Source organism: Leptidea sinapis, chromosome 47 (genome assembly GCF_905404315.1).
Source record: "Leptidea sinapis chromosome 47, ilLepSina1.1, whole genome shotgun sequence".
Taxonomy (NCBI): Eukaryota; Metazoa; Arthropoda; class Insecta; order Lepidoptera; family Pieridae; genus Leptidea; species Leptidea sinapis.
The window spans coordinates 858,292-867,604 of NC_066311.1; positions in this window are offsets into that span (position 1 = coordinate 858,292).

Here is a 9,313-nt window from a genome sequence, read left to right on the forward strand (position 1 = left end):
TAAAGAATATTTAACAGACATGAATGTATAGTCATTAGAATAAGTTAATTCAGATATTTCTAATTAACATATTTAGTAAGCAAATTTTTATTTTTCACATTTTTATAATATTATGGTGGATAGACTTTTATGAATAATTTGGTTTTTATGTTGTATGTTTTTCACGGTAAACTTAGAGTAAGAATTGTAAAATATTATTTTTGCATGCCTACCCGGCAGATTGTTAGCACCTATGATTATAATGTAACACCAATGTACCCACTCAATCTATGCAATTAAATGACTTGATTTGATTTGGTATAAACCTTTAGATTACCTTGTAGATTTTACTTCGTTTCTTGGAATAGTATTAGAAGAAAAGCTACAATGGCAATCTCAAATAAACTCATTGCTGCTAATTTTGGTATCATAAGAATTAAAAATCTTACTGATACCACGGCCGAGAAAAAAATAAGGACTCCGTATCACCTTACATAACAGTAAGTCACCAAAACAAGCCGCAATACAAGCCGATCGGCCGCCATTATGAGATTTGCTATCGTCTGTGACAGATCAGTATGCGTCGAATAAAATATTTTAAAAATGCCGTCGTGCGTTATGAACAAGTGTAAAAACAATAATATAAAAGTATTTATGGATATATGATTATTTAAGAGAGAAAAAAATGTGTAACTGGTATACTCCGTAACCGCACACACACTAGCATAAAGGTGCTTCACTTGCTAATATCACGGCGCGGAGTCCTTTTTTTAAATAGTCCGTGACTGATACTAACACAGCGAGATTGATTAATTTCAGTTACTTCCATAGCATTATGTCATATGGAATTTTGCTATGAGGTAAAGTAGTTGATATCGAAATAAAATTTATTTTGCAGAAAAGGGCGATTAGGGCCATCTATAATCTGTATTCTAGAGAATACCTCAAAAACCACTTTTTTTATGGAAAAGGAGGACAAACAAGCGTACGGGTCACCTGGTGTTAAGTGATCACCGCCGCCCACATTCTCTTGCAACACCCGAGGAATCACAGGAGCGTTGCCGGCCTTTAAGGAAGGTGTACGCGCTTTTTTTAAAGGTACCCATGTCGTATCGTACCGGAAACACTGCACAAGGAAGTTCATTCCACAGCTTCCATTCCTCCACAGTACTGTGGAGGACCGCCACAAATCCAGATGGTGGGGATGAAATCTTAACTTGTAGCGTTTCGTGCAAAGGTGGAATTCGGCGGCAGGAATTAGGTGAAACAGCTCTTTGGAACACTCTCCACGATAAATGCGGTCAAAGTCAAAGTCAAAAAATATTTATTTACCGTAAAACTTTATAAGTTATTTAGTGCAAGTCAGGCTGAAGTACAAAAGTTACAATAGCATTCATAGAATTTGAGTCTAACAATATTAATTAACAAAATTTAGAACATTAACTCCAACTATCTTTATCATTCAAATAATCTTTCACATTATAATAGGCCTTAGATGTTAATTTATTTTTTACGATACATTTAAATTTTTTAGATTCGGTAGAGGACACACAATGAAGCGATGTCTCTACGCAACGCCAGGTGATTCAGCCGGTCACAGAGCACTGGGTCGCCGACAATTCGAGCTGCTCTGCTTATCCGCGGTCAAATGGATCGGGCTGATACTGCGGTGCGCCAGAAAAGAGATGACAGCAATACTCCATATGTGGCTGGAACTGTGGTTTGTACAGCGCTAGAATGTGGGCCGGCTTTAAGTATTGGCGTGCTCTATTTATAACGCCCAGTTTCTTCGAAGCCAATTTGGTTTTGCTCTCCCTCAATGCAGCCCTTTTGCGAGACTTGCATTAGACTAGCCATCGCTCCCCTCTCTATAATAAAGGAACATCCTCGAATTAAAATTAAAACCTTGACGGCGTGTTTAAAAGGTGTCATTGGTGAGGTGAAAATCAACCATCATATCCATCAACCCCATTTTTATACATTGAGTTTTGAAATAAACATCTGCCGAAAATAAAACCAAGGTACAGTTATATAAGTTCTGACAACTCAAGACAGCATACACTCTATCGTAAATAACATAAAGTCTGCGTAAATAACGTTAAGTACCAGTATCCATTACTACAAACACGAACAAACACTTCCACCAAACATTTGCGGGGTCCTAAATAGCCTTGGAGCCCTATATATGGCCAATATTACAATTTGTAATACAATGAACGATCGTACAAGGTGCTGTGGGGGCAAAAACTAGACGTGCCCCCAAATGGGGCATCGTCAGTCGGCTGTTGACTTCACAACTCTGCTCTTGCATGGTATGATTGCATACAGACTATATTCGTTCACTCTGGCATTCTTATGTTATCCTAGTACATTGATTGTATTTTTTTATCAGAAGCGCAACAGCAGTAGTGATCACATACCATCAGATCACCTTGTATATATGCTCGCTTACCCTCTCCTTCCATAAAAAAATAAACGAAGTGAAACGCGGAGTATGTTCACCTGGTGGTAGTGATACCTAGGTAATACTGAAAATGTTTAGAAAATGAAAAACGGCTTAATGTAGAAAGTTGCCAATACTTTTATTGTTTTTCGAAGTAATCTCCGTTCCTCTCTACACATCGTCGCATTCGATGGAACCACTGAGAAAAGCAGTGGGCCCATTCTTCCTTAGGGGTCTCTTCTATGGCAATTTCGTACGCTTTCACCGCATCTTCAGGGCTCGTAAAGCGAATATCTCGAATTTTATCTTTAGTTCTTGGGAATAAATAAAAGCCGCAGTGCGCCGGGTCAGGACTGTATGGCGGATGAAGATATGACTCGACACCTGCCATAGTCAAATATTCAACAGTCCGTTTTGCGGAGTGCGCTGAAGCATTGTCCTAGTGAAGGAGGATCCTACTTCAAGGGCGCTGCTGTCAATTTTATTCCAAGACAACAGGCAAACAGCGATTGACATATAAGTCTGCAGTAACTGTCCTTCCATCTTCTAGCACAACTGTCGCGAAATGAAATGTCGCTTTCCAACCAAAGAATGAGGCATTCATCTTTTTTCCTTGACTTCTTCCTTTCGATTCTCGAAAGGCAACACCCACTAAGATGATTGTCTTTTGGTTTCGAGTTCATAGTAATATATCCAGCTAGCATCACTTGTGCCGATGTCAAATACAGTATTTGAGTCACCGCCGTTGAAATTATCTAACATTTGGCAACACCAGTCCATGCGAAGGTGTTTCTTAATCCATGGGAAATCCATCTGGTACAAAGCTTCCTGACGCCTAAATGTTCGTGTAATATTTTTTGAACTTGACTCTTACTAATTCCTAGGCTTGCCCGTTTCTACTGATAGGTCACTCTCTTATCTTCCTCTATCTTGCGTCGAACAGCACTGATTTTATCATCAGTAGTCACTGTTAAAGGACGTCCCTCACGCGGATCATCATTGAGTTTGCTACGTCCACGCTTAAACTCGTTAAACCAATTATAAATAGTGGCACGAGATGGGGCTTCGTTAAGAAATGCTTATCGCAGCCTATCATAGCTTTGTTGTTGAGTAAGCCCACAACGAACGTTATAATAAAACATTGACCGAAAAATTTTAGATTTCCCGGCAATTCACAAAAACAAATGACAAATGAATGCAATATACTATGTTAGGTTACCAAAGAGTTATAAAATTGAAATTCAAAAAGTTTTCATTGGCAATGTTTCTAACTGGCCAGTTCTAAACATTTTCATTTATTACCCACGTACCAACCTGCTCCCAAACAAAGCTTGGAAACAGAAAAAAAAACTAACCGGTTAACGTTTAACCACATCGAAAACTTTTCATTCGGTGTTGTTCTTCAGAACTTATACTGTGTAATAATAACCACGTAGTAAAGATATTCCAAATTTTAAATTTTTGTTCTTATCTTACCTTTGTCCCTCCAGAATAACATGACAGGGAGAAGTAATTTTACATTACTTTTATTAATAAGACAGATACGGTTTATTTACATGGGTACAACCCCTGATTCTCACAAAAAAGAACTTGCATAATAAATAGTACTTCATAAATTTTCAAAAACATGAACTTCATACAAGTATTTAGAACACTTCAAATTGTAAAATCAGTTGAATCTTGATTTACGTTCAATAGAAGTACCTTACACCTAATCAATATAATACCTATCTGAATCTATTTCAATTTGCTTCCGTCGCAATATATAAAATATAATTATTTTTAAGAGGAAATTAAATATTTTAATGTTCACACCTCCAAGCAACAAGTGTTCATAAAACGGTCATTTATAAATCATTGCACTCTGTTATTAAATCTGTAAATCGAAATTAACAAATACTTAGCGGACCACACGCAAGAATTAATTAAAGCTTTTAGTAGTCGGAAATGAGTTATTCGAAGTATTATTTACAATGGCTACTTAAATTAATTACTTTCATCGCACAATCCTTTTTTTTAAGACTATTTATCTGTTGCGAAAATCTGTGACGTCGTAAAAACACGGTCCTGTGCTTCCCCGAGGCATAAAAGGAATAGGAAAACCAGTCCCAAGGGTGACGTAAGAGGCGACTAACGGCATTTACCAGTGGGAGGCTCCTTTGCACAGAATGCTGGCTAGATTATGGTGTGACTTATGCTAAAACACAACGGTGCTTTTTCTGCCGTGAAGCAGTAATGTGTAAGCATTTTTGTGTTTCGGTCTGAAGGGTGCCGTAGCTAGTGAAATTACTGGGCTAATGAGACTTAACATATTATATCTCAATATGACGAGCGCAGTTGTAGTGCAGCTCAGTATTTTTGGGTGTTTCAAGAATCCTGAGCGGCACTGCATTGTAATGGGCAGGGTGTATCAATTACCATCAACTGAATGTCCTACTCGTCTCGTTCCTTATTGTTATAAAAAAAAAATTTTAACAATTATTGTTTCCCAGAGTAGACTGAACAGAAACAGAAAAATAGGACCTTTTTATTCTCTAGGCTGAAACGCCATCAAGGACTAGCAACAAGATTCGTCTACAAAGAGCGAGAGACTAATCACTGGAAAAGCCTCTCACATACAACACCGTGATACACACATATTTAGTAAGCACACCAATGATCCAAATCATTGTTTAAAGACAGATTGCTAAGAAGAATACTAAAATAAATCCGCAAAATTTTCCATTTACGATTTTTCTTCTGTGTGGCAAAAACGTGTCATCGTGAAAAATGGCAGAACAACATTCAAATTATATTATAGACACAAAAGACTAATAAATGGTTTTCACGAAGCAATCTGTAACAGTAAAATGATTTAAAAATGATAGCATGATTAAAACAATAACAAATAAAAATGTGTATTCATACCAGAGTAGGTATACAGGTACGAAGTGAAACCTCTACATTCATTTTCCTACTATTTACAACTTCACAGAAATTGGGTACATAAGACTTAAGAAAAAAAATCCGTATTAAATTAATGCTATTTTATTATTATAGACATGCATACAAATAAATGTTTTTATTTTATCACTTTCGAACTAATATATATTATCCACGTCATTATCCTGAACTTTGATAAAAAAACAACATGGCGCGTAACCTAAAATCTCGACGATTTGCTATAAAATTTCTCTCGTAGGACAATAAAGCAGTTTCACTTCAAAAAGTTAGCTAGTGTTGGTAACTCAAAATGCATCGTAACGCCTTTGAGACACGTCCCGCGCACTTTAACATAATATATGGACTGTATACTGGACGTAGGTCACAGGTGTAGGTATGTTACTGCTACTAGAAAAAGGTTGACACAGTACAAGTGACGTCACTAAAGAGAGACTATTTCATTCAAAGTTTGGTTATTCACTATCCCATGACGACTTACTTTTTTATTTATATTAAGACAAGTGCTGACCCGGGAAACGTATTTAATGTAATGAAATGGCATTGTCTGAATTATTTGTAATGCGAATATACAACTTTTTTTCTAAGTCTACATATATAGGTTTCAGATAAGTATATACTGAAACTATCTCTGAAATACGCTGCATCTTATATCAGTATAAGTATTATTCCGATCGGTTCAGTAGTTTTCGCAGTATAATCGATGGAAAACATCGGCTCTTCATTTATTAGTATAGATTTGTAATTAATATTGATATTATAACCTTAAATAATAGCATTTTCAAAGAAAACTGCAAACTTCGATAAATTATAGTCCTTTAGCAGGTATATAAAAATATAAGACAACATTTAACAATCTTTAGAAAATTAACTTCATCATCATTTCAGCAGAAAGACGTCCCCCGCTGGATAAAGGCTCAAAGATCTCCACGGCAATCTGTCTTGCGCTGTCCTCATCCAATTTATTAAAATTAGCTTACATGTCGAAAATAATTGAAAGAAGAGAAAATTGCAACTTTCAACACCTACAAAATAAAACACACTACCTTCTATGACGAAGTAACTAACCCGAAAGAATATATTATAAAATATGCATAAAACCAATTCAATTTTTTTCTCTCTGATTTAATCTGGTCTTATCTCTGATATTGCTGAAACTAAATAGACTTTCCCTGGCCGATAGCTCGTGTTAGTAGGAGTAATTAAGGTAACTTTGTTAAGGTCAAGGGAATTTTGGCTCTAGAAGAATATAAACCTCATGAAAGCATTCAAAATCAGAATCAGAAAATTAGATTAAAATATACACAGTCGAATTCGCAGGCAGCTAAATGTCGTTGAAATTTATAACCTCAATGCACTCAATAACAAAGCATATTACGACGACATTGATAAAAACCAAAACTCAATTATCTCATCCAATTGTCCAAAAAGCCGGCTAATAAAATTAATCTCAACGCCATTACCTGCGGTACCTGTATTAATCTAAGCGTTGATTAGTTAAACTATAAAAGCGGAAGTATCACAGGAATGCGGTTAATGAGAGGCTGAAATCCGACTTTATTGGCCATTAAATGGCCGACAATTGGACGATTGTTGTATGACACAACATCCAGCGTGGGAAATCATCTGGATGAATAGTTGAAGCCTGACATTTCATCACCGAAACTCCAAATCGAAACAACGATTCGCTTTTAAGATCATATTAGTAATGTTGAAACAATTTGTTTTTATTGGTCGAGAAGTGTATTGCCGTGTTTTGTATTTCAACAATTATTTAACTCGTATATTTTGTTTGTATTAAGTATTTGATGTAAAGATAAGATAAGATAAGATATAAAAGGCATATATTATTGATTTTATTACCTCGTAATGCCACTGTGACTTTTCTGATGAAAACAAATATTTCTAAGTACTTGAATATAACTAGTCGTTTTTTATGTAAGTATCTGGAAAATAAGAACAATATTACATTTGTTTTAAATGTTCATTAATTATGTAATTTACATGTTCTTGTGTTATAAATATTTAGTAATATTTTATTACTTTATAATTGCAATAATACATAATATTATTTTATTAATATAACTAGACTATAATATAATACAATATCACCCGTATTTGTCACTTTGTTGGAAAATAAAAAAAATATATATTTAAATATTAAAAATGGACAATAAATTATATTTCATTTTCAGCTTATTGTAAATAATTGCTCAAAGGTGGCATTTTGCAACTAAATTTGTGTGATATATAAATATTATTAATTAAAATTCTTTTTTTTGTAACCAAAGATTCGTTGCCGATGCGGCATCTTTAAACGTTTCAATCATATTTCAAATAAAAACCTCATAGCGTGACGTATACAAACATAATGAATCCAAGGCACGCGTCAGACCGTATCAAACATAATTTTACATGCGTATAAAAACAAGGCGGTGATGTGATGTGTGTAATATGAATTACTTATATGGGAGTTTCTTGTGTAATTACCGTGTAAATAGTCACTTGTATTATTCTACTGATTATCACAGACGCTTACATCTAATAGTTTTTAATTGATGATTTGGAAGCAGAACAAGAATTCGACGTCAAAATTACAATTCCGTTTATTTTAACCGACTTCAAAAAAGGAGGAGGTTCTCAATTTACCTGTTTTTTTTTCTTTTTTTATGTTTGTTACCTCAGAACTTTTGACTGGAATTTTGTTGGTTCATTTTTTATTTGAAAGCTGATGCTTCCCGAGTGGTCCTATTTGGTCCAGTTCTGACATTATAATGTAGTTACAATTATTGTTAATTTTTGGTGTCTGTCAGGCAAGGTTAGTTTGTATCTACAAACATAGTTATATGTGAGATGTGCTTGTGTCGCACGCGCGACGTGAGGAACCGAGAGGCGAGAGCGGGGCCGCGGCGGGGGGATACCGATTCCAAAAATAACAATAATCACATTATTATATTGTCGTAATTATTTGATTGACTTTTAGGTAGTGTAATATTTTTCATTTCATTTTACTTAGGAGAACTCTAAAAATAAGGTTATAAAGTTTTAGAAGAACACGCAATCATTGTTTTTACTAAAAGTAAGTGCGTATTATATTGTTTTGAAATAGGTTTTATTTGAAATCAGTTGTTTTTTGTTAATTTGTTATATTTTATTTTATTTATTGGGATCAACAAATAAATTATACAATAGAATACATTATGAGGTATTAGGTACAAATATGCCACCAACACCATAACCACAGATTGGTTACAAAAAGTGAGAAAGTTTAATACACTAATCATTATATTATATAACAAGGTTAAAATTTAATAGATATAAAAAGTATTAATATAAACAATATAAAATATAATAGTTATTATTTTTTTCAACTGACTTTATGCGCTTGAGATTCAGGAACAAAAACAATATTACGCATCCATCCTCTTCCGGAAACTCAAAAATAGTTTTCTTTAAAGATCTATGAGATTTACAATCCTTTAGTAAAAACATATCTATCCATAGTCACAGTAGACACGCCTTCTTGTAACAATAACAAATTTATGAGTTTTTCACAAGCTTATTGCGCGTTATTATAAAAAATAATTTGATTAGGTGGGAGTACACTGTATGCTTATAGGTGCCTGAGTCGTATCGGTTCGTGAAAACTGTAGCCTGTAGGTAATAGATTCCACAAACTAAACGCACGTAGTTGAATGTCCCACGTCGAATTAATGTGGGTGGAATTTTGCATTTTGACGTAATGTTCAAATTCAGTTTATATTAGGATATGAAATCACTTATTGTAAGTCAAAAACGGAAATCAAACTGAAAAACTCGAGATTCCCTACTAAGACTACAACTACGAAGTTTCTCTCCGCGAGATCTCCGCCACGATCGGTCCTGCGCTACTCTCATACAACGTAATCCTGTGATCTTGACTAGATCATTGGTCCATCTTGTGGGGGGCCT